Source organism: Anomalospiza imberbis, chromosome 12 (assembly GCF_031753505.1).
Source record: "Anomalospiza imberbis isolate Cuckoo-Finch-1a 21T00152 chromosome 12, ASM3175350v1, whole genome shotgun sequence".
In the NCBI taxonomy this organism is placed as follows: domain Eukaryota; kingdom Metazoa; phylum Chordata; class Aves; order Passeriformes; family Viduidae; genus Anomalospiza; species Anomalospiza imberbis.
The window spans coordinates 8,273,941-8,298,795 of NC_089692.1; the positions used below are offsets into that span (position 1 = coordinate 8,273,941).

The 24,855-nt window shown below is 41.0% G+C and overlaps 1 long non-coding RNA gene across 4 annotated transcripts in view; it reads right to left on the reverse strand.

Moving 5' to 3' along the window:
* The window catches only part of LOC137481146 (uncharacterized), a 91,785-nt gene extending 67,672 nt beyond the window's left edge, over positions 1–24,113 (reverse strand). For 3 of the 4 annotated variants that reach the window (XR_011003351.1, XR_011003349.1, XR_011003350.1), the window contains exons 1-4: positions 17,089–20,761; positions 14,969–15,165; positions 13,687–13,773; positions 11,983–12,047 (exon numbers count right to left, since the gene is read on the reverse strand). This is a non-coding gene — a long non-coding RNA (uncharacterized lncRNA). Of the gene's footprint in view, positions 1–11,982; positions 12,048–13,686; positions 13,774–14,968; positions 15,166–17,088; positions 20,762–23,696 lie in introns of those variants that run through there. The other variant, XR_011003352.1, reaches the window with a different exon arrangement.
* Between the last annotated feature and the right edge of the window lie 742 nt (positions 24,114–24,855).

The following is a 24,855-nucleotide window of genomic DNA, read 5'->3' on the forward strand; positions in this document are numbered from 1 at the left end:
AGTTCAGTGCCACCTAGATCCAAGTAGATTCAACAGGGTGTTGGACTAGGTTCATTTTATGAATAAATAAATAAATAAAAGCAAACCAAAAAGCCTTCTTCAAGCCCCGTATTTCCCTATCTGAAACCCGTTAACTTAATCTGTATTTAAAAAAGTAAAAAGGAAAAGTAACAGGAATTCAACAGGAATTCCTCCAACCATCATCTCCTTTATGACAGATATTAATTTAAACCTTAATGCTGCATACAGAAAATTTGTACCATATCTCAGGTTGTATTGGTGACTATTTCCAGGTTCAATAAAGTGTAACTATGAGTGTATAACTAGTGTTTTAACTTGGGGGTCCAGCACCTCTCTCTAGCTAGGAAGTCAATATTTGGGCACACGTCGACACCTGTCAGCAGAAAGCCCAGTGCTGGCCATGACAGTCAGAGCCTGAAACAAAACCTGGAATCTGCAGCAGCAGCCCACAAGGCAATAGCCCATTACATTCTTCAGGTGAGGAATACAAAGTAAGAGCTTCCTGCTTTGTGGAGAATTATCTGGGTATGAAGCTACAATATTGGTGCAAAGCAGATTTCTGAAGAATAAAGAACACATGCAGAGTGCCCATCAAGCTACAGAAAGCTCTTACACACATAAACAAAAGAACAAAAGATTGGTCTTGACCATACTACCTACATCACTTCGAACACTACAGAGCAGTTGTTTGAACAGAAACTTGGTGCTTGACATTTCCTGAAACTATCCCCAGGAGGAGCTTCTGATTTCTAGAAAACAAACATAAGCAATAGTCAGAAGCACTTATTAGTGTAGCTCCCAAATGTTAATAAACTTACACTCTCCTGTAACAGAAAAGATGTCAAACTTTCGTTTCTGGCTAGTATTAAGTGAAAACCTTTAATAGAGACAATCAGCCTGCTGCTTCATTAGTTGAGGAAAAATGGAAATAATTACTTCTGCATTTCTAGGCATGCTTACTACTAGGTAAATCCCACAGCTTTTGAACCATCACTTAAGCAAGCCAGCTCTATAAAACCTGCCCTGTCTACTTTGGACACCAATTAGGCACCAAATATCAAGGTTATCTACTTTATAGCTGAGGCTCAGCTGCTTCTGTCATGGATGAAGGACACGCTGTGTATGGGCTCACACAGCTGCATTCTTCCATTCTGTTAAAGCATAAAGAGACTGCAGCCACCTTAGCCCAGCAGCCTTTCTTGCCATTCCACACAAGAGCCAAGTGTTCCAACAGCCAGTGCTCTCAGATACAGCCTAAAGGAGGTTCAGACAGCACAAGGAAAAGGAACATAGGAGTCAAAACCATGACATCTCAAATCTGGTACCACATCTATCCCCTCCAAAGCTCATGTGACCTCTACCTGCTTATTTCAAAATGGTAGAGTCAAGTTAAATGTTTGTTTTTTTCCTGAAAGATAAATGAAAAACATTTTAAAATTCAAGGTTCTTCTCAGAAAATTAGTTCTCATTTTAGGAGGCCAGATTTATAGAAGATGATATTGTTTGGTTTTGATTTTGTTTTTTTTTTAATTTGGACTTCGGTCTTTACCTTGTCACATAGTCATGATCTGAAATGCTGAGGACATAAATACTTCACAAATTTCTTTTTACTAATTAGCAAGAAGAAAATGCTGCAGAGGTTCTACCTTGAAATATGTAATTCTTTAAAACTAAGAAAAAAGTGTATGGACCAACAGCAGTGAGAATAAAGTTGATCTTAAAGAAATATTCTAAAACTTCTAGAGTCCTGAAAACATAAAACAATCGGAGATCATAGAATACTAGAAGTATAGATAAAAAACACAGTGTAAAATCTTAAGCAAAGAGGATGAAGAAAGGTAAAAGATCAAAACCAAAGTTGAGCTCAAAGCAGACACCCAGCATAAAGAATAAAAATTTTAGAGTTTATGTAAGAGTTTGTAATTGTTCTTTTGAAGAAATGTTTTGGAACTTTAGGGAAGGTTTGTTCATTTAGTAGAAGCCTTTTACATGTTACTCCATTATTAAGGATTATCAAAGGAATTACAGTAAAACTATCTTCCTCTAAGTTGAAATGTTCATCTCCCATAGCACATCCTTTAAAATTAATACAACTTTAAGTCTTTTTGTGAAATTTGAAAAAGATAAGCCTGAAAATAATACTGTATATCCTCTATTACAGGGTACATAAAAAATAAACAGGACATATTTATATCTATTTTCTGTCTAACCAACTTAAGAGACACTTCAGGACCTGAACTAACTCAGCTTTACATTTTTATTGAAAAACACTGATAAAAGTTAAAGAAACTAAGAAAACCTCACAATAAAAACTGGTTTCATACAATAAAAAACAAGTTGTGTTTATCTTCAAATGCTCTCCCTTGATCTTTGCATTAGAACCATCACACTTCAGTTTGGTGCAAATGTCTATCGCTTGGTAAGTGAGCTGCAGAATGCAAATAGATTATCTTAAATGTGAAACACAGCTCTGAGCTCTAAGTCCAGTTGCTTGGGATGTGATGAAGAGCAAAGCTGAACTTCAAGAGTACTGGGCAGAGGCCTCTGCACTCACCATACAAGACAGAAAGCTGAACTCTGCTTTAATTTCCACTAGTTGCCATTCACTGCTGCTGATAAGGATTAATAAGGCAACTAGGGAAGAACAAGGCCTATGGAAATGGTGCTTAGGCTCTTCCACACCTACATTCCCCTACACAAAAAAGGAGAGCACGCTAACTGCTATATTACTTGATAAAATGTCTCAAGGAGTCTCCTTGGTTGTCACCATGGTACAGCGCAGCATGATTCCTCAGACTTTCCTTAAGTGATGAGTAATTTCAATCATGGAGCTCAGTTCAGACCCTAGTGAACCCTCTTCCTCTGAAGCAGCAACCAAACCTTCCCATGGACATCCAAGCCACCACTGCCCCACACCACTGAAGTACAGACACTGACCAAGATAGTCACAGCTTTGCTACCCAGCTCCCAAAGGCTGAGGCACCTCCACTGCTGGAGACCCAGCAAAGCTCCCAAGTTCTGCTGCCTTGCTTTAAACACAGCACCACAAACAGGGCACAGAGACTCAAAATCAATAGTGCATTTCTCTATTTGTTAAAAGAGCCTTTGAATAATAATCAAGAACATCCAAAGCAGCAAGCCGACAAAATTCTTCAGCAAATGTTGGAATTACCAGTACAATGAAGAGCTCAAGATCTGCTGGCACTGCACACCTATAACGGGCTGTAACACACACTTCAGCAATGACCTACACATCACTTCCACCTCCATATTGTTCAGAAGTCATTTAATGAGGCACATACACCTACACTAGATCACAGAATGGTTATAATGCTTAGGGAAGTGCAATGTCAAATTTAAGTATTTTGCAATTAAGGTGTCTGCTAAACCACTTTAATTCCAATAATCACTCAAAACATCTTTCCTGCCATTCTCAAAGGAGGACTGACATATTTCCCATCACCCAAAAAAAAAAAAACCAAACAAACAACCTCAAAGCTAAAGCAAGACAATGCACCAAAAAGTCGAGTTATGTAGGTAGAATCACAGAAGACTTAAAGCTGCTCATACCTAAGTTTTGTTCATACCCAAAACTTCTTCAAGTGCTTGTTAAAAACCTGAGAAAGATGGGTGAACTCTCACATTTAAGTTCTTGTTGAAAGAACACAACAGAAAGAAGCCAAATGTCCCAAATCATAGTCCATTACCATAATCACAAAGCACTCTTCATCTGTGATCTTCTGAATTATAAAAATAATAGTACAAGCAGTGATTGAGAGCACCATCCTGTGCACCAAACCTCACAGATTTTGGTAACAGTAACATTGCTGAACTTCAGGCAGTTTTTCTGAGAGCTGTTAAAGAAAAAGAAGCATTGCTTGCCATCAAGGTGCATAGTGGTTTCTAAATTATTTTCTTGGGATAACTACACACACACACACACCTCCCAAAACAAAACAAAAACCCAACCATCCAGAACACATTCAAAACTCTAAAAAAACAGTTGAGCTCCAACAAGGATTACAGAATTCCAGATTAGCCAACTTTGTACATGTAGGACAAGGTCCTGCTGTCAGATTTACAAACAAGGGGAAGAACTGGAGAGTTCTGGCTGCTGGAAAGGTACTTCACAAAGATCATATGCCTCTTCCTTGCAGGGCCCCTCCAGAAAAGTATCTGGTATGGTCCAGAAATCAATATATAGAAATACTTGAGCCTGTACTCTCAAATGATTGGATGAAATGGAGAAGGAATAAGGCTATAGCTATGCCTATATCCTATGTGTTTAGCCTGGGGAAAAAGGGATTTATTTGTTTGGGGGGTTTCATGAATGTTTGAATACTTGCTAAAGCAAAAGTTACTGCTGAGAATAACTTGTTTGAAAATACAGTTGCAGCTGTGTGTTCTACATTACAGTGAAAGGTGACGATATTTTAAGTGTGAACCATAATCCCCACAAGTAACAGAGCTCTCTAAATTAAAAAGCTTCAGCACGTGTCTCAGCCAGAATTGTGTGTACGACTGGTGGCTGTGGCTGCTATGGTGAGCATTTGCACACACACACACATTGGGATGGTGGGGGGAAAAAGAGCTAATAATTGGGTCCTACTGATTCATTGTATGAACTTTTCCAACCTTGAGCAAGATCTCCACAGGAGATACTCACCACAGAGCCAGATCTGTGGACTTCTGCACCACAAAAGTAGTGGTTCTTTGCTGCTTAACAGAACTCAGAGAGATTAAAACAAAATGTTTCCTTTCTACATGGTCTTTTTAACAAATCGCGGATTTTGCATGTGACAATAGACAGCTAAACCATTTATTTCCTCTTTTTATTTCTTTGGGTAAATTAATAGAATTTTAATACTAAAAAACTGTCCTACTTGTGAAAGCAAAGAGTATTCCTGCTCTAGACAACACCTTCTGAGAAAATAACACATGCAATTAGTGAACAAACCATCAGCTATGAATATACTCTCTCCTTACAAAAGAAAAGGAGATTGTTTTGTTTTCTTCTCGTACTCACTTGCCAGCACAGCATGTAAAAGCTTTCTTTTCTGAACAGGACCAAGAAATCTCCCCTTGAAGAAGTCAGTAACCAATAAATTGTGCCAGATTTCACAAGATAATTTACATGGTGTATAAAGCAGCAGAAGATGCACTGCAACCCAACCCTTCTTCGAGCAGGGACATCCACTGGGAGCATTCTGATGTCTTGGGAGAAGGAACCTAAGGCACAGGCAGCCTGACCAGAGGGATTCAAAATCCTTGCCTCCCTCAGTATGAGCATGCAGCTTCAGAAGTGCTGAACAGTTCTGCTGGTCAGGAAGGTCGGCTGATCTTTATGATTTGATAAAGCAAGCTTCTTGTTTCCCCAGACTCATGTGTTTGGGTTTTTTATCCTTTAAAGCAATTATTGTTACAAAAACTCAGTAGCCAAGCCTGAAAATTAAAGTTACCATTCTAGGATCCTGTAAACTTCAAAGATTTTACTGGAAGTAGTCTACCTCCTACAGCATTTTCTAAGACCATGGGGTTTTCTGGGCAAGTGGAGAAGATGAGACTACTTCCTGGTAACATCATGAAATCTTTTTGTCAGGTAGCACCAGTGTTAAAAAAAAATGAAAAACTTGAGAAGGAATAAATGAGATTCACAAAAGCAGCACTTCACTTTAGCATACTTCTAATTGTTGCTTTGTATGAAAGGATAAATGCAGTTCTGAAGGCAATGTAACCAACAAAAGCAAAACACAGTGGCTACTGGCAAATTTGTATCTTCACAGAAGAATTAGAAACTGAGTTTCTGGACTTGTACTGTTTACCTAACATGGCTGAAACTGGAAGAAGGCAAAGAAATCCACAATCATGAAGCACCCTTGGGGCAAGACTTGCAACAGAACCTTCCTCCCCTTTCACTTTGATGCAGTCAACATCTCAATTAAAAAAAAAAAAAAGAAAAAAAAAAAAAAAGGAAAAATCAAAAGTGCTATAATTATCCAAATCTCCCCATCCAAGGTTGCTCTTTTGCCTAGTTTAAAATAAAAAATACTGTATATAGTTTTTTAGAGTCCACTTGATTTCAGGTAACACAAGTTTTGTGTATTTCGAAAGAAAACTTGATAAAACAATTCAAAGACTGGCTGATTTTCTTTTCTGTAAAGAAAAATTATTAATTGCTCAGTCTCAGTATACAGGAGTTTATACTACACCCATTTTTGTTGACCTTAACTGTCCCAATAAAGGTGGCATCATCAAAAGAATGAAATATTAATTCAAATATGTTTTTTGACAAATAAAAATAAATCTCTCCTACTTTTATGACAATACAACAAATACATCACCTACATTTATATTTAATTTGTGTGTATTATTTTAAAAATGAAGCTGTTAACAAGGAGAAAGTCAATTGCATTTCTCTTTTAAAAGTTCACATTAAAAACAGAGAGAAGTTTACGGAAGTGAAGAATAACATGGAACCCGTAGCAGCAGTAGAGTTTACCATCTACTAAATTAGCCTGAATTTAATTCAGGCACTGTGATAATAAGACAATCTATGTGCTCAGCTACCATGAGAATGATACTAATGGAATTACCTAGACAATCTGGACACATAAACGTATTTTAGTGGCTGTTTCGCAGTGAGGTCACCCAGTACTAAAGCCTGATGGACTAATTTTGCTAAGAGATTTCAGCGCTCTAGTTTACAGAAGATTGTGCCACATGAGGAAAATCTCCTGGGAAACTTGGCCCTAGGAAAGAGAATGCCAATAAGTGAAGATTGCTAAAGCTGTGCAACTGGAAGCTCAAGGCACCACGCTGACAACATAAACAGTTAGTGATGCAAACATACTGCAAACCATATTAAAAGCCCTAAAAATTGCATCAGGATGGTCAGTAGATAGTTTAATGTTAACTCTCAAATCACATGCTACCTCAGCCTTCCTCAGTAGTTGTAGATATCCAGATGGCACTGGCGTTAAGCACTACAAATGGGATGGTCTGAAGGTTTTTCAGAATGGCTCCAGCAAGTCAATATGCAAAACAAAAAAGGAAGAAAGCAAGCAAGATAACACAAACCCCCTCCAGTTTGCTTTAGTTGTTAGAGGACATTTTTAAAAGTCAGGGGAAAAAAAAATTAGAAAAGCTGTAGGAAATAACTTTAAAAAAAAAAAGTCTGACAGAATCAGGGGACGCCTGTAACTAATGAGAAAATGCCAGCAAGCTAGAGAGAAAGATCAGGTCAGAAATGCCAAATATGATGGAAGAACTGTATGATGTGACAGTGGAGGCCCTGGAGACAACAGACAAAGACAGAAAAAGGAGAGAAAGACACAGTGCTCAAGAGATGGTGCCGAGAGAGAGAAAAGAGCAGGTTTTCTAGCAGAGAGAGGGAGGGGAAAAAAATCTGAGGACTCGGGGAGAGCCAACATATAAGAACCCAAAACTGTTTGCCAAGCCTATTTACACTGATTTAGTCATGCAGAGTTGACAGATCTCAAACTAGGAGCATAGTGGGGAGGGAACAGTAAGGATAAGAATGGGCAAGAAGGTAGATTGGAGATTGCTTAAGTTTTTGAAAGAGCTTTTGCTAAAGCAGTTTAAAAGAAAGGTGGTCCACCATATGCAGCAGAGATCTTGTGAAGGATGAAAGGAAGAAAGAGCGAAGCTACAGATCATGCTGATGCCAAACAGACAATGAACATTGAGAAAGCAGCCTTGGAAAAACTAGAGAAAACACTAAATCCAAAAGAGAGGGATAAGAAAGGCCACCCAAGAACATAAGGAATCAAAGTATTAAAGAACAGCAGATTAGAGGACAGAAAAGAGACTGTAGATCAGTGGCCAGACGCAGAGAAATCTCATTTTGTAATCTGTGTAGCCTGAAGGGCAAACAGGCAATACAGAGCCAGAAAAAAATATAGTTATAATACTGTACAAGAAGGAATCAAAGTACCATTAAGAATGTCCATGAAACAGTTATGCCACAAGTTCCAACTGAAATTAATTAAAAACTTATTTTAAAAAGGAGTTAGGACTATCAGAAGGAAAAGACAAGCAATATTTAGTTCACTCGCCACATATAACATTATTTTTAATGGGAAGAGTCATGCTTTCAGCTTGTCTTCTGGACTTCAAACACTCTTGATTTTCTTCACAGAGAGTACAGCATGTCAGCAGAAGTCATATAGCTACTCAGAATTTAAACAGCACTAAAACTTACATTAGAATAACAGATACACTGCATTTCATTATATTTCATTACACTTTTCAGCACCAAAGAATCCCAGTCGTTTAACGGATATTGGGCAAAAAATAAAAAACCAACCAACTTCCCTCCCCTAAATCCACAAGAAACAAACCCATCACAAAACAAACAGACAAAAAAATCCAACTCCAAAACTGCCCATGTTCAAATCTTACTGTGGAGATCCCAGCTTTGGAGAGAAAGAGGGGTTGTTCAACACAGGGTGAGGAAGTTCCACAGTTAAAGAGGGAAAAGGGCATTTGCTTCAGAGAAGTTAGCATTTGCAGCAAAGCAGAAAAAATGCAAGCATTTCTCATAAACCAAAAATGCATCACAAAAATTAAACAGAACTATATTAAAGTATGAAAATAACCAGGACCATTTTAAAAAATAAAAGATTTAAGGGAACAGTTGTAAAATGAAGCCCATTAGATGAGTCTTGAGCATTTGAAGGAGAGGATTAGGATTCTAAGAAGTACACACAGCTGGTTTTATTGAGAAATGTTACCTCATCATACATAACAAAAGCATTGTTAGTGTATCCCTACAAGAAGGGGAAAAAAATCAAAAGACTCAAGACAGAAGGAGGGCCACTTTTAAGCAACAAGTGTTTACAGGGTTTGAGCAGTAACCACAAAGGAGTTCTTTTGATAGAACTCAAAAGCCTCAAAGTGGAGCAATTCCCCTACCCTTGCTGTTACAGGGAGCATCATAAACTGTCCATTATCAGAAAGAATTCCTCAGTGTGATCAAGGTTCTTATATCAGGCCTCTCCTGATTCATGATGCTTATGCCCCCAAATAAAGTGAAATATTGACTCTGTTGTAATTTAAAAATAAGTAACTTAAATGACAAACATATGAGCATACAGAAAAGGATTTAAAAATCAGATGCTGGTGACAGCTGCAGATCTGTGCTGCTAAAGCCCATAGCTGTAACACTTTGTGTGTGAGAAAATGGATGTTATGAAGGGAGCAGGGGAAAGCAGCTGAAGGTCTGGATTCTGGCATGCATACAAGCTGAGTGAGAAACACAGCTCCCCTTCTTACCCAGTCCTAAACTGGTGAAGAGTTCACCTTGTTAGACACGTAGGAGAGTTTTGTAACAGCTGTTTAGCAACAGGTGTAGTGCATTAGTGCATTAAAAAAAAGCAAGCTAATCACCCATTGGATTGCTGGTTTTGCATATAATTTATCAAATGTCTTTGTTTTCTTTTTATACACAATAACACACTAACCAAAAGCTAATTCCACCTCAGACTTAGTTTTATAAAACTCATTTCCACAAAGTCCCTAATGCAGACACCAAGAGCTGTGTGTGCACCACCAAATGTGGATGAGCTCATACTGACCTGTCTCATATGTTCAGTTGCCTCAAGACTGACAAAATACTTCCTGCTTTAATCAACCCAGTGTAACTTCAGGCTACCACCAAAGGGATGGTTCTATTCCCACATTTTCCTCCCACAAGCAGCAGCAGATTTCCAGCCCCTCCCTCACATGGGATGTGGACACCACGCAATCATCATATCACTCAGTTCAGTTCCCCTGCATGACAGAAGACTCTGCTTCTGTTTAATTCTGAGGACAGCTCTCCATCAGACCAGCTTGCTGAGCCAATCTTTCTCCTTTCTGCTGCCACACCATCACTAAAGTTTATGAAAAGGGACAGGAAGGCAAACAAGCAGAGTGGTAGCAGAAACAAGCAGTGCAGCCCTTTTCACCAGGAGTCAGCAGTAACTCCAAGCAAGGTGAAATAAGGAATTACTCTGAAATACAGGTGCAAATCTCTGTCCCAGAATACCTGCCTGTTATGCAAGGATCTGCACCATGAGTCACAGGTAAGTGTAGCGTTAACACACTTGCAGTCTCCCACTGAAACTTCCTTCCTCACTCATTTTCTTGAGTAACAATTCACAGTTTCCAAATCCTGGTTTCATTTTACAGTGTGTAGTTAACAGCAGCATAAAATAAAGACTATCAATGACATGACATCTAAAAAACAAATTCAAAAAGAGTGCTTTCAGTTTGTTTTTATTTATCTACTTCTGTCCAATTTCTACTCTGAAGCAAACACACTTATGTGTGCTGCATGAATTACCTGGCACTGGCCACTGAGGCTTGCTTTTATTCCCTAGTTTAAAAAGGACAAAATTATTTACAACTGCGGAGAATTTCTATGCTATCTTATGAACAGAATGTACAACCTAGACCAAGTGTTCTTACCACAGGCGTCACATGAAGTGAGAAAACTCATCTTTGCCCTGTAATATGGAAGTAGGAGCCATGTAGAAGCACGTTGAGTGCCTTCAAGGCCTGTCCAGAGATGAACAGAATTACCTGTGCAGAATCACCGGTCCAGAATTACCTCAGAAATGCAGAGAAAGACCAATGATAAAGTACAAGCCACCCACACCTCTGCAAAAGGCAGGACCAGCATGCAAGAGACACAGCTATAAGACCTAGCTGTCCCCCACAGAAATAGAATCTATATGTGCATTGGAAATTCACACTACAAGCCTGTGCACATCCTCAGTCTGTATGCATTGCCATTCTCACACAGGAACGTTTGGGTTGAAGAAATGCAGCCTCTTTGGAAAGGCTGTTTTGTGTCACTGCAAACATCTGCTGCATATATTACTCCCTGTAGGAATAAGCTTCCTACAGGAACCTAAAATCACTGGATGAGCCTGAATAGCTGCAGTACAAAACACATGCAGAGGACAAGCCCCTCACCTCCTTGCTACTTTGGGGCAGTGGGGTTCACATGGAATGACCCTGGGCTCAGGGACAGCCTCAGCATGAATATATATATATATTTATAGATAAATATATGTACACATATACACAGGCACACCAGGACCTGTTTTTAATACCTAACTGCCAAAGTGCCAGGAAAGTTAATTTGTGGCTAATTGTACCACACAGTAAACATTGTCCCTCCCCTAAGAAAGCTTCTACAAACTCTTCCTCACAAGATCATATCTTGGCCATATCAAGAGTTCTTCACACCATGTTTGTTTTCCTTAATCAGTCTTCATAACATAAATCCTTCCTTCTGTCCAAAGCAAATCTCTTATTCTCATTCTGACAGACCCCCATTTTTTTCTCTGGTAACCTTCAGCTTTTTTTCTCCCAGTACAAGTCAGCAGCACTCATGTTTTTCTGTGTTTTCTCCTTCATCCACACTAGCTATTAAGGCAACCTAACCTTTCCCAAGACTACAGAAGATTTATTTTATTGATTCCTCATCTCACCTCTCCCTATCTACCTCTGTATCTCTGACACTTTCTGACTCTTTTTTTCTGGATATCCCACCATTGCTTTCAGCTCACTAGCCTAAAAATCAGACAACTTCTTCTCCATCCATAAGCTTTCCTTTTCTGCTATGCTTCATTTACTGCTTTCCCTAACAATACATACTGTCTGCCCTGCTCACCTTCTTGATTTCATTAAACATTTAAAATTTTGCAAAATAGGCCTTAGAACTGCAAATATTACTTAGTGTATTTGGGGATGCCAGCAAACTTTGGGATTCCTAGGACTGTATTTTGAACTTTTCCCAAAGCTGTAGGCTTCAAGAGAGAGGGCACAGTGAACCTCCGTGTTCTCCATTGTGCAGGCTGCACTGCCTGCCTTGCCTAGTTATTGTAAGGCTCCTTCAATTCCTATGGATGTCTGTAATTCTGTTCTCCATTAGTTCACCAACTGCCATACCTTCCAGTGCAATCAGCATCACTCCAGCCTCCACTTTCTTTCCTTGATTTCTCAGTCCCATTAATCTGAAAACAGATGAGAAAGAGAGTTAATACTGACACTGGGAGCATCATATTAAAGATGTCTTTGGTCTCCATTTGCTTATTGAAACAAGTGACAATTTGCTTAGACCTAACTGGTCACCTTTTCAGATCATCTTTTAATGATCCAGTGCTAAATCCATTTTACTTGACAATTTTATTTGCCCTGAGATGCTGATCAGTCAGCAGGCAAAACAGACCAGCAGCATTACCCCTGGTGTGCTGTGGGAGTACAGGCATAAGTAATGTCATAGAAGCCTGTGCAGATGTGGCAGTGGTGATTCAGCCCCAGTCTCTTGTTCTCTGTGTGAAAGAAATTTCTGATAAAAGAATAAAATATATAGACATTTAAAAATTGTCTTGAATTTGACTTGTTTTGGATAAAATCATTGAGACCTTAGGCTGGGGTCCCAGCAGTCTACACACCAGCCCTCTGAGCTGAGTGGGCTCTGTAAGAAGCAGGTTGTTCCCCATTCTCCTTCTAGGCCATTAGCTATTCCTTTGATTAGTTTGCCTTCATCCCTCGGGGCCCTTCCCTGCTCATAATGTGACATACGTTGTATTACTCTTAGCTCAGTTTTCAGAGCACTGTAGAACACATTTTTCACTCTGGGCTGGTCCTATATGAACTCATTTACTTCAGATTTCTTTTCCTTCCCCTGATTATTAAAAATAAAATATTAAAAGTAACCTAATATTTTTTTTCTTCATCCAGTTTTTCAAAAGCTGTGGAAAATCCCAATATCATGGAGATGGGTGAGAATTACACCCCAAGAACCCACAGAAAGCAAATGTATGATTACATCCTTTGCAGTTCTGGGCTCCAAATTAGCCTGTCAGGTTTGCATGTAGTGCTTCTGCTGACTTCTGTGGGAATTGCACATATGAAACTAACAGAATAATCAGGCCCTGAAAATTTGAGCTTGTGTCCCCAAGCATAGCTGCTACATTTTTAACTGATTCAGTGTGAGCTGCATCTGTGACCCCACAGCAACAGCTGGGAGTATGTGCTGGCACCCAGAAAGCAAGTGCTGCCTTTCCACATGGGATATACTGCACTCTCCAACCTGCCCTGCTTGTATTTAAAGCACAAACTTAGCTGTAATATAAAGGAAATCTTTCTGTTACCATGACATTGAGCAAGAAAATAAACATTACGCTCCCTAGAAAATGAAAAAGAAGGTATCAGAGCATTTTAGCAAGTCTAATGGCAGAAAGCGGAGCCATCACAGCACAGTGTAGAAGACAAATGAAAATGTTGATTTTGATAGCTTGAAATGAGAGAGGAAAATAATTAAATAATCTGCATACAGAAAATGACACATTTCAGATACACTTTGTTCCAATCAAGAGTTAGAAAATGTTATTTTTATTTGCATTGCCATCCTAATATGGTTTTGAAAAGCTGCTCCTTTTTTCCTGAATTCCCCAACTAAAGCATAGGATTAGATATAAAACTCACCAGGTACTTCTTAGAAGATTAAGAAATTAGATTATTTAAATAAAACAAAACCAACCACCCCAAACAAAAACAGAAACAACTGTAAAACACCAGGTATTTTAGCTATTATCTGTAAGATATTGCATTATTCCTGAAAGAAATATGTATTCAAGTATTTTATACTTGATACTGATGGTTCAGCATGCCAATTCTTCAAGTTCAGGCTGACTAGCCACTTAGGAAAGCAAAATGTTATGTAGATTACCACATCTGAAAATGAAGGGTACAGTTAGCATTGCACAAGCACACAGAAGCTGCAAGAAAATACACGAGATCCTCAAAAGAAAAGCAAAATAATTACAGCATTTCAGAGATACACTTTATATCAAGTTCCCAGAATATATATCTTATAGCATTTTTTGTTCAAGTAGATAAAGGCATTAATATTCAAATTCCAGTCTTTATTTTCTGTACTTGAAGTTCTCTTTTTAACAGATGGTAGAGAACTTTCAATGATAATTCAGTAGAAATCTCTTTGTTCAACAGATACAGGAGTTACAATGACTGCTGGGCTCAGAAATGTTGCACCATTTATGTGCATCTCTCTTTAGGACAGCAGTGAAATCCTAATTCAATATGTGCACCTTTAAGGAGCTGACCTTGCACTGGGATATTATTCAAATACATCATGCACGTAAGTCCCCTTTTATACTGTTTTAATTTTGATTGAAATAACATGCCTCCTTAGAACAAATGTAAAAATGTTTCTTCCTTTCAGTTTGGAGTACATCTGTAGCACTGATGTGTTGGCCTGTTATGTTATACTTGGCATAGACATGGGGGCTTCTTTGCCCTCATTTCTCAAAAGAACAAACCCCCCTGCTACAGACAGGAGCCAAGCATGGTATTTTCAGCAAGTCCATTACCCACCTGCTCTGCCCAATTCAATGAAGTAAAATCAGGACCACCCAACTTAATGTTAATAATTTATTTCATGAAGTTGTCCATTTTAGAGCTGAATTAGTGAAATGCAAGTGAACTGAGCCAAAGGCTCGGACTGGGCTGCCATTTTGACATTCTCATCAGGGAAATGATGCTGTAAACACCCATACTTGATTCACATGCATGGTCTCTTGGTTGCCTACAGTAATGCCCATCTGTTCGGATGGCATCATGCCCACTCAAGTTGCTCAAGGGAATACATGCTGGGCAGTGATTGGCTTAGGCAAGTATTTTTCAAACTGGGTCGGTGTCGACCTCCTTTTGGGAAGGCCCAAGAGGAAAAGGAAACAAAAAGAATTTTCATTTTTTATTTTAATGGATTGTTTTCATTTAACATTCAGCAAAATCACTGTCATCTATAAAACATGCAGTAGATGGTTTTGCTAATTCCTTGGTACCTGTGACCCCAGCAAGGAAACATAAATTCAATTGCATTCTCATTTTTTAAAGAAATGAGTTTAACCTGTTATAAAGTCACAGTCCATGCAGCATTAAAACCATCTCATCTGCAGAAAAGAAACCTGTTTCAGCAGGCATCATCACATTCTGTCAATTGAACTAATTTCTTCTCTTGAACATTGGTCAACACTCAAAACTGAATTCACAGGTATTATAGCTTGAATTTTGTGGGGAGGGTGGTGAGCAACACTGTGTCCAAAACTATAATCCAGATCAAAACTATAAGTCAGATCAAAACTATGTTACTGCACAAATATGCAATTCCAAATATACAACAAACACAAAAATGCAAAGAGAGACAGATGAATGATGTGCAGCTTCATGAAAAGATTAACCTCTTTTGGTTCCCAAACTGGAATAATTTTGAAATATAGCCTTTTACTTCTCCAAAGCCAAAGAAGTAAAGTGAAGCTTTAGTGAAGTACATTGTACAGTGAAGGCATTGTCTGTCACTTTGCTTTATCAAACAAAAAGGCGGGGGGAGGGGGACATGTCATGCTTTCTTCCTGCAAATAAACTGTGGGGATTTTTATTTAAGAGAAAGCTACCATTAATAGGAAAAAAAAAAAAAAGGTAAAAAAAAAAAGTAAAAAAGATGAAAATAATCCAGCTCCTTTTCATTTGGGAGACAAAAGCCTTTCAGTGCTGCGTCCATGCGCTCCTGACTACTGTTTTGACACTGTGTCAAGATGCTCCTGCTCTGCTCCAGGTCTCAGATCACAGTTGGAGTGTCTTGATACAGTGTTGAATCAGTAGTGTCAGCAAGTCTCAGAGCAGAGTCAAAGAGCCTCAATGTAGCCTCTGAGCAGGTAGTTAGAGAGACCTTTCCCCTAAACTGAAGTAGGCAGAGGGTGCTTAATTTTTTTTAAATTGTTTGTTTTAACACAATTCAACCCAGCTGCACCAGGCTCATGCTTGTAATTAATAGTCTGTCTTGCAGAAAGGGATCAGAGTTAACTCTGCCTAGCCTGAAGAGCTGTTAAAAAGCAGCATGAAATAGTATTTTCTTGAAAGAGCAAGTCTAGGCATAGGAACTGGGCTTCCTGGGAGCAGCTGGCACCACGGAGGAAGTTTGCTGAGAGGCCCAGAGCCTGCTTTGGCAGCACCCTGTTCTGCCATGGGATAGCCCTGCTGTGCTCCTGATCCACCATCCTCTGCTTCTGGAGACCCAGATGGAAACATGATGTCCTCTGCCTCTATCTGCAGGCCAAGCTCCTCCAACATCCATGGCAGCCTTCTCAGCAGCATCAACAGGGGCACAATTTTTCCAACCATTTTGTAAACAAATAATTAAAATAAAAACTTTTTGAAGATTGAACATGCAAACGATTTCTGGGATTCCTCCCAGGAAAGGGAGCAAAAGTGCACAGACCCCATGAGTGCAAACACTTCTGCCTGAATTACCCTAGCTGGGAAGACCAAACCCCAGCTAAGACAACAGTCTCTAAAGCATTCACTGCCCAGCACTCTACCAGGCTTGGGATGAGATGGATGCCAGTCCCCAAGAAAGTATTGGAGAAGGAATGAAAAAAGACCAGGGTTTAAAAAGAAAATAACTAGACTCGAGAGCCTGGATTAGAAAATGCAAATGGGTCAAAAGGCACATTCCTGTAGCTTTACATCTGAATATGTAATCCAGTCAATTTGGTATGCTAACACCAGGGGGGAACACAGATCAATGTACATAATTTAGGTCAAATGACCACTGCAGAGTGAGATGCATGCATTCTTCTCACAATTGAGCCAAATTTATCCCCGATATAAATGCAGTGATTTCACTGAACTTTTAACAGGAATATATTTGCTCATTTATATGGCCAATAACTTCTCAGTAACTTGTTGCTTATGTGTACCACCCCTACATACAATGTCTCCAATTTCTCAGTAGTTTGTTCTCCCTTGTGATTATTGCACTGTTCCTTACATAAAATGCTATTAAAATAGCGGTAAAAATATTTATACAACAAAGCAATAAATGCTCAAGGTTGATATTCATAGCTCACAAAAAAATTTCAAAGTCATGTGTTTCAAATGCCGGTTTTGAAAATTGTGTAACAAAATGACAGTAGAGTCTTCAAGTCAGCAGAAAGTACAGAAAAAGAAGAGGTGGGAACAGGGTCTTACCTCCCCACAAGAAGATGAAGCTCAGCCAGAGTTTGCTATGTGCCTTGAAATCCTGGGAGGAAGGTATTATTTAAGGTGCAAAGTATTTCTATGGGAAACAAACAAAGCTCACTGACTACTGCGGTGACTGTTTTGCAGGCATTTCACAGCAAGTGGCAGCCGCGGGATCCTGCTCCTGTGCCCGGGCTGGCCCTGCGGGGCTGTCACACCCTCCCAGCTGCAGAGGAGCTTCTGACCCCTCCTGACCATTTGCTCTCATCTCCCGCAATGGGGACGGCTGCCCCAGCGCCTTCCCAGCTGTCTCTGGAGGTAAAAGAGAAATTAAAGATTGTATCATCCAGGCACAAATTAAAATCTTTACTGGGAGAAACCTGGAAGAAAGTCTCAGAAGAGAATGAATTATGTATTTGAACACTTAAGGTTTCCTTGCCTTTATTACAGCATGGGGTCTGAACTCTGCTTTCTTCCCTGCACTTTATTACATGGTTAGAAGTCCCGCAGTAGGAAACTTGCAGTTTGAATTTTGAAGCACCTATAGTGTCATACTTTTTATTTTAATATTTGTCACCAACAGTGCCGACAGATAAAAAGTGCTGGCTCCCCACAGCATGATATGCGGGATTTTCAATAGAGCTACACAATTGCTTTTGCTAAGTGCTTGCGGGGCTCACAGTGCCAAATCCCGCAAATTGCTGCATTCAGGCCACTTTGCAGCGCTGTGCTAAGGCAAGTGATATTAAAAGTTAGTTGGGACCTACGCCTAAATGGCTGATTTCTTTTTAAAATCCTAAGCAATTGTCTGAAGACATTTCTACAACACAATTCAATAATTGTAGCACTTTTGAGATGGTCAAAAATTTTGTATCACTTACAATTTATTCTGTGCTTTGCATACTGTTTTAGAAAAAAAAAAATCCTTTTTCCAATCTCAGAATTTGCTGGCCAAGGAAATCCCAGAGGCAGTGTCACCAAGCATGGTGACATTCTGTTTATAGATTACTACTTCCTCTTCTTCTCCCTTATTACCTTTAATTTGTTTTTACCATTAATTTATGAGTATATTGTTGTTCATATCCCAGCCCCAGGTCAGTATTATGCTGTAAATTTCATGTGCACAGCAATGCTAAATGTATAATAGTTACACCTGAGGTATCAGGGGAGAATTTTGTATCTCCTGTCTTACTCACAGGTCAATTAAAAAGCTGATTAAACCCAAAAAGTCTATGATGATAATTGTTGGAAATAGACTGGGATGATAATTGGTTTAATGACTGCTAAAGGAGTCATTGGGATGTGCGTCTCTCAAGGAGCCTGAATGGCACTTTAAGAGCTTGATTCATCCTGGGTGTTGGTTGTTGACTTTAATGGTATTACTCAAAAAACCTGATTTGGATCAAATTACAAAATATTGCAGACAAGACAAATAATTTTTAAAGGATGTCTCTGCTGAGCTTTGGTGTCTCCCTTGAACTATCCTATTCAATGTCAACTCCTCCAGTACAAATTCTGCCTGTATAGCTTGAAGTAGCTCTATAAGGTGGGAATTCACTGAAGGTTTTATGTTTTTACACATTTTTTTCTAGCTTAGCAGGAAACAAATTCTATATAATAACTAGAAAATGTAGGCCGAGACCATCCTCTGCACAGGAAATTTCACTCAGAGGGTTGGACACCCAGTGAGGTCCTATTCACAGATATCTCTTTGTATTTTTCTGCCTGGAACCAAAGAAGGGGATTCATGCCAAAACCCTGCAGGATATGGAAATCTATCGGCTGTTCTGTGCTTCTGCATGTCTTTCAAAGTGGCTTCTGATTTGGGGAGCCCTAAATTAAGATCCATGGGCTTGGGGGGAGGGGGGTTGGGTTTTTTTTTTTTTTTAATAAGGACTCTAAACCTTCAATTCAAATAGCAGTCAGAAACACTCAGTACCTTTGAAAACCCCCTGACATTTCATTCCTCATACTGAGGACCCAGAACAGCAAAAATTTAGACCAAAATGATTTCTCTGGGTTAGTCAGTATTAGAGTATAGTGCAGAAGTCGGAAACCCCTTGCTGCTGGTTCTCAGCCTACTTGCACTGCTTAGTCTTGAAAAGGTTATAAGGTTATAAATCTTTCAGTGAAAACAATTCCTGCTTCATGCCATCAACATTTCCTAAAGACATCTGTGTAGGGCATCTCTAGAGGAGGCTCCCATTACTAGACCTATGCAGAAGAATAATGAGGAACTTACATCCGGTTTGAAAGACATTAATGAGTCTCTCTTGGATACAAAATATTTGTTCAACACCCTTATGGGCAGAGTAGCACAGAGCTGAGCTGGGGAGCTCTTCCTGAATAGCATGAACTGATAGGTCTCAGAAAAGGAACCACGCACAGCTCTGCAGAGAAAGTTGGTTTTTCAGGCCCAATTTACAGCTCTGGTGCTTACATGTGTCTGCAAAGATTGAATGTGTATATTTCTAGCACCTATTTCTTTGTTTGTTCCAGTTGGGTTTCACACACTGTGGGGGTATTCTGGATTCCTCAGTGGTTCTTCTCTAATTTTTTGTTTCTATTCTCAATAACATTTGGACAAAAAACAGGCAAACAAACCACAAAGAGCTAAAGATATGCTGACTTTTTTTCCTCCCTCCTCCCTTCAGACTTCTCTCTCACACACAAAAGTATTTCAGGGTTTGGGGGTCAGCTTGTTTTAAGTTTTTTGCTCTCCCACAGCTTGGTGCATAATTGTGCTAATGATGCACAGTCAAGTTATCCAGTATTACCTAAATTATCCAGATTACCAAGGACTCTGATCCTAGTGTGCCTGACATGTGTGCACATTAGACTTGTGAAGTCAAGGGAAATGGTTGTGCACATATTTACAGTGCAGTACAAAAGAAGATGCACTTTTCTGGCAGTTTCCAGAAAGAAAATGAGGTTGGTGTATAATTTGATGTAATGAAACAAAAACTGGAAATAATCTGTGAAATGAAAAATGGAGGACAGGGATGACTCTGGACTTAATTGGTATTTTATGCTCTGTTATGGTGCTAAGCCCCTCAGTAAGAGAAGGGGCATTAACATTCCTGTTTGCTAGGACAAACACATCTTACCTGCCTTCTCAAGCCACACCAAACACAGCAAATTCTTCCATGTCAGACTTACTCCTGTCACAGAGCTGCTGTGTGAGCATTGGGAAACTGACAACCTGCTGGGCAGTGCACGTGCCACTGCTGAAGGAGGGAAACATGGAAAAGCAAAAAGAGACCCCTGGACTTTGAAAAAAAATAACCCAGGTAGCAAGGGATCAGATGAGACATACACAACAGAGGGTCATCACCAAAACTCTGGGTTGACCTAGCAATAGAACAGGTGGTACAAACCTACAGCAGCCAGGAAATCATGGACATGGCTCCAGTCAGCAGAGAGCTTTCCTGGCCCTGTGCTTGCACCCACACATCCCCTCAGCTTCAGCACTGAAACCAAAGTGGAAGATGGGATTTCATTTAAAGACTAATGTTCTTGGGATCATCACAGACATGATGAAGCCAATTAGAAAGAGAGAGGCAAAACTATTTAAACTCATGCACTGCATCCACTGGCTCTGACACAAGTCAGGTTTTGTCTACCTTCTCCTTTTAGACTAACCACTTTTCTTTCCACTCTCTGTATATGAGACCTTATTCTGGCTTCATCTTCCAGGTTTCAGTGTTTAAGCATTTTGAGGCTATACAATGTAACATAACAGAAAATGACATTGCATATCCATTGGGAATTATGCTACACCTGATCAACTCTTAAGTCACAAGACCATCATGAAGACAAATGTTTCTGGGTCCTACTTTGGATGAAACTCTGTCTTACTAATTAGCAACCCAAATTGTTTCTCCTACCTAGGCTAATGGAAGCTCTTGACCATTTTGCACCATTACAAAAGCATTAGCTGAGCTCATTTGCACACTTCCTTAACCTTCTCTTCATCACAGGCTTACACTGACATACCTGAATAAACCAGAAAACGTACAGAAGAAGTAGTATCTTTTGCAAATGTCATCTGTATTTATAGCTTTCATGCATAGAAGCCAATTTCTTGAGGAACAGTGCCTATAAATTGCAACTGGAAGAAGATGCACTTGTTTATTGCATTGCTTCCAACCAAGGGGGGGAAAAAGGTTTTTTCTCTCTCCCTTTCCTTTAAATTAAAGGCTTGGTGAGGAAGAGCCCAGCACCTCAGGGACACAGCTTCTGCACATGCAGCTTGGAGGGCTTGTTTTGCTCACTCATTTGTTGCCAGAGAAGGATCATACGGGCAGCCAGGTATCTGCTCCAGTCATGTAAAACTGAAGACACAGACAATTCATTTTTTTTAGTTGAAAAAAAGATTTTGGGGCTAAAGGTTTTTTCAAGAGATGATGCCTCATCTAGAAGGATTTCTCACACAGAGTGCTACCATGCACTCACTAACTCTCTAGTCCCTTCTTTTTGAGGACACCGTCAGTGTGTACAGGGCTTTAACACCAACACGTACTTGGGAACATCAGGAGAAGCAAAATCCAGAAAAGCTGGTGTGTACATTCTCCCACACTTCAGTGCTACCCAGCACTGCCTCTCCAACCTGCCAGAGCAGACTGCGCTGTAAAGACAGACAAAGCAGTTAGGAGCCAAGTGTGGGTAAAACGGTGATAACGCTCTCACACCATCACCTTACCCGGGGGCATTGATGTCCCTAAAGCACTCAGAAGCAGGATTGAAGCGTGATGTTTCTCACAGGGCAGCCGTGACACCCACAGATGTCACAGGGTGGCGAACCCCCCCAGAGCCGAGCGCTACCCGAGCCCGTCTGCCTCTGCCCCCGGCAGCTCGCGTCCAGCACGTAGCTCACCCGCCCAGCAAACAGAAAGAAAGTTTCGATTTACAAAATCCAAGGAGCCGCCCCGAAGCGCCTCAGCGGCGCGGCCCCGCGCGGGGACAATGGGGCCGTGCGGGAGCGGCGCCTCAGCGGGGACGCAGATGGCCGCGGATGGCAGGGGACAGCCAAGGCGAGCAGGGACAGCGCCGCGGGCACGGGCAGGCCGGCCGAGCGGGGCCCGACGAGGGGCAGCACCGCACAAGGCTGGCCCCGGCCCCGGCCCCTCCTCCTGGCGCCCCCAGGGGAACGCTCCGCTTTTTTCCGCAGAAAAAGGCAATCTCTGATGGTTAAACGGGGCTGGCTGGCGGAGCAGCGCACACCGCGCTCTGGAGCAGCCTGAGCGGTGACCAGTCAACGTCTTGTCTCTCTCAGGGTGCTCGGTGTTTCTCATTTGGACACCTCCTGTCTCCCTCTGTCACCTAATCTGCCAAGATGCTGCTTGGTGTTCCTTTTTGTCAGGAAAGTAGCAATAATCCACAAATACACAGATCAAAAGGCATATCCTTCTGTTTGCAGGAGAGGGACCTTACAGTTGTTAGGACAACAGCAATGTAATGCAACCAGACAAAACTAAGAACAAAGCATCTCACCAGGGGCAGAAATGAGGAAAACAGAAAAAAGACAAAGCAATGAAGAGCACACCATGCTCCGATCGGCTCCGAAGCCCCGTGGCTGCAGCAGCTCCCACCATCTGCGTTTCTGTGGCCATACGCGTGTTGGGCTCACATGCTGTCAGCCAGGACAGCACTTGCGGGGGCCGTTCTTGCCCTGGCTGATCCCTGACAACATTCCACAGGGACATGGCACCCCTGCCCTCTTGCACCTCAGCCAAACCTAGACGATGCTTCTGGAGGACAGAGGATTGCAGAAACCTTTCGGGTGTGGGCCAAAACACAGGCTGCTTCGCAGACCAGGGGAAAAATCTTTGCTGTTCATACCAGAGAGTGATTTACACAATAAAAGCGTGATAAACACACCAAACCCCTGTCTACTCTTAGACATTGGTCAGAGCAACTTGTACACTTTGGACATGCAATGTGCAGATTCACAGGGTGGAATTTTCATTAACTGACTGGGAGGGCAGTATGGCTGTGGAGGGACACACCCCTGAGCTCCCTGATTTTTCCCAGCTCAGTAGGGTGATCTTGCCCAATCCACTCAAAGATGTTCAGCACAAGGTGATCAGTCACCCACTCCCTCAAACGGTCCTCAAATGCCTTTTGTCTGCCTTTCTTGTGGGAGGCAATTGGCTAAACACTTGCTTTTTCCAAAATTTTGAAGCACCTGACCGAACATGGTGATCCCTTGCTGAAGGTGATGGATCAGACAAGAACATACACAAGTGCTGACTAGAATACAAATGTGTAAAGCTGTCTACATAGATAATAGGTGCTGGTTGCTGCTTCTTGACTAAATATCTCCATATATTTTGGATGTGTGGGCATGTAGTGAAGCTAAATGCAAAGATTGTTCAGTGCATAAGAGCTGGTAGGGTAGACTGCTACAAATACAAGTCCTTTGTTAATCTATTGTTTATATGAATCTATAGTTCAGTATTTTTCTAAACATGAAGATATTAAACTGTATGTATGACATTTCATTACAGATTTAGAACTATTCATGATCTCCAACACTATACTTGTCCTAATGCCACTTGGATCATAAAGTGACATTTTGCCTAAAGCCCATCCTCATCCAGAATTTCAGCACTTACCTGTGAGTGATCCATGTCACCCACACCTTGAACAGCCTGTGCCAGCCCCTGTCTGCACCACTACCACACAGGAGCTGCAAGCTACACAGGCAGGGAAACATCACAGGGATTATGGAAAGGCTCTCCAGCCTGCTTTCAGTGCATCATAGCTACTGAAATATTGCTGCCCTTGGAGCCAGCATTTCTGACTGCTTTCCAAATGCCTTCAGCAGCACTTCTTGGCCACTAAAAAAAAGGGGGTGAAACCTCAGACATGTACCAGAAGCTGTGATATTATCTTTTTCCCACCTGCAGTTAGGCTCTGTTTTCCCTAGGAGCTTTTAGCAGATACAGGAACTATATACTACCCTGGCAAAGCACTCCCTGGTGTGATTGCAACTATGGTAGCAAAGCTGTTTTGTACCAGTGCAGGGCTGCTCTGCTCCTGCTCCCCAGTGGCACCAGCAGCACAGGAAGCACCAGACAAAGGCCCCACGTAGTGTTGCAGAGCTCTGCCCCCCAGAGCCCTGCCTGACGAGGCACCAGACCCTGGAAAAGGGGGTCAGACACCAGTCCTGCACTCTGGCATAGGCTAAGGACCACCTCTGTGAGCTGCAGGTGTCCAGTGTGTCACAGATAGAGCTCCATGGCAGGAACAGAATAGTAGGCAGCTCTCCCTCTGCTTCTTTGCAGTAGCTTTCAGCCCCACATCCTAAACTGGATTTCTTTGGCTCCTAAGAAAGCAGTTATCAAGACAGCACCATCCCTTGCCATGTAATGATGGCTGTTCATATGGGCCTGGTTATCTCAAAAATACCACAAAATAACCCAGTAGATTCATGGCAAGTGGGCACATTTGCCTATATTGTCTTAGGGAAAAAAAAAAAACAACATTTTTAAGAAATGGCATTGGTCTATTGGCATTCAAATATTACCCAAACATTGTAAGAGCAGAAGAGGACCACAGCTCATTTTTCCCAGACATGGGGGTATAGTCCAGCCCCTTTCTCTAACCCGACTTGGGCTGCTCATGATTGAGGCTCATATGCCAAAAGGGATGAAGAAGATGGAGCAGGACCACAGCCCTCACTCGTAGTTTGGAGCCTCTTACCTGTCACAGCACATGCCACAGTTGAGACAACCACAATACACAGAGTAACACCAAACAATACCAGAAGGC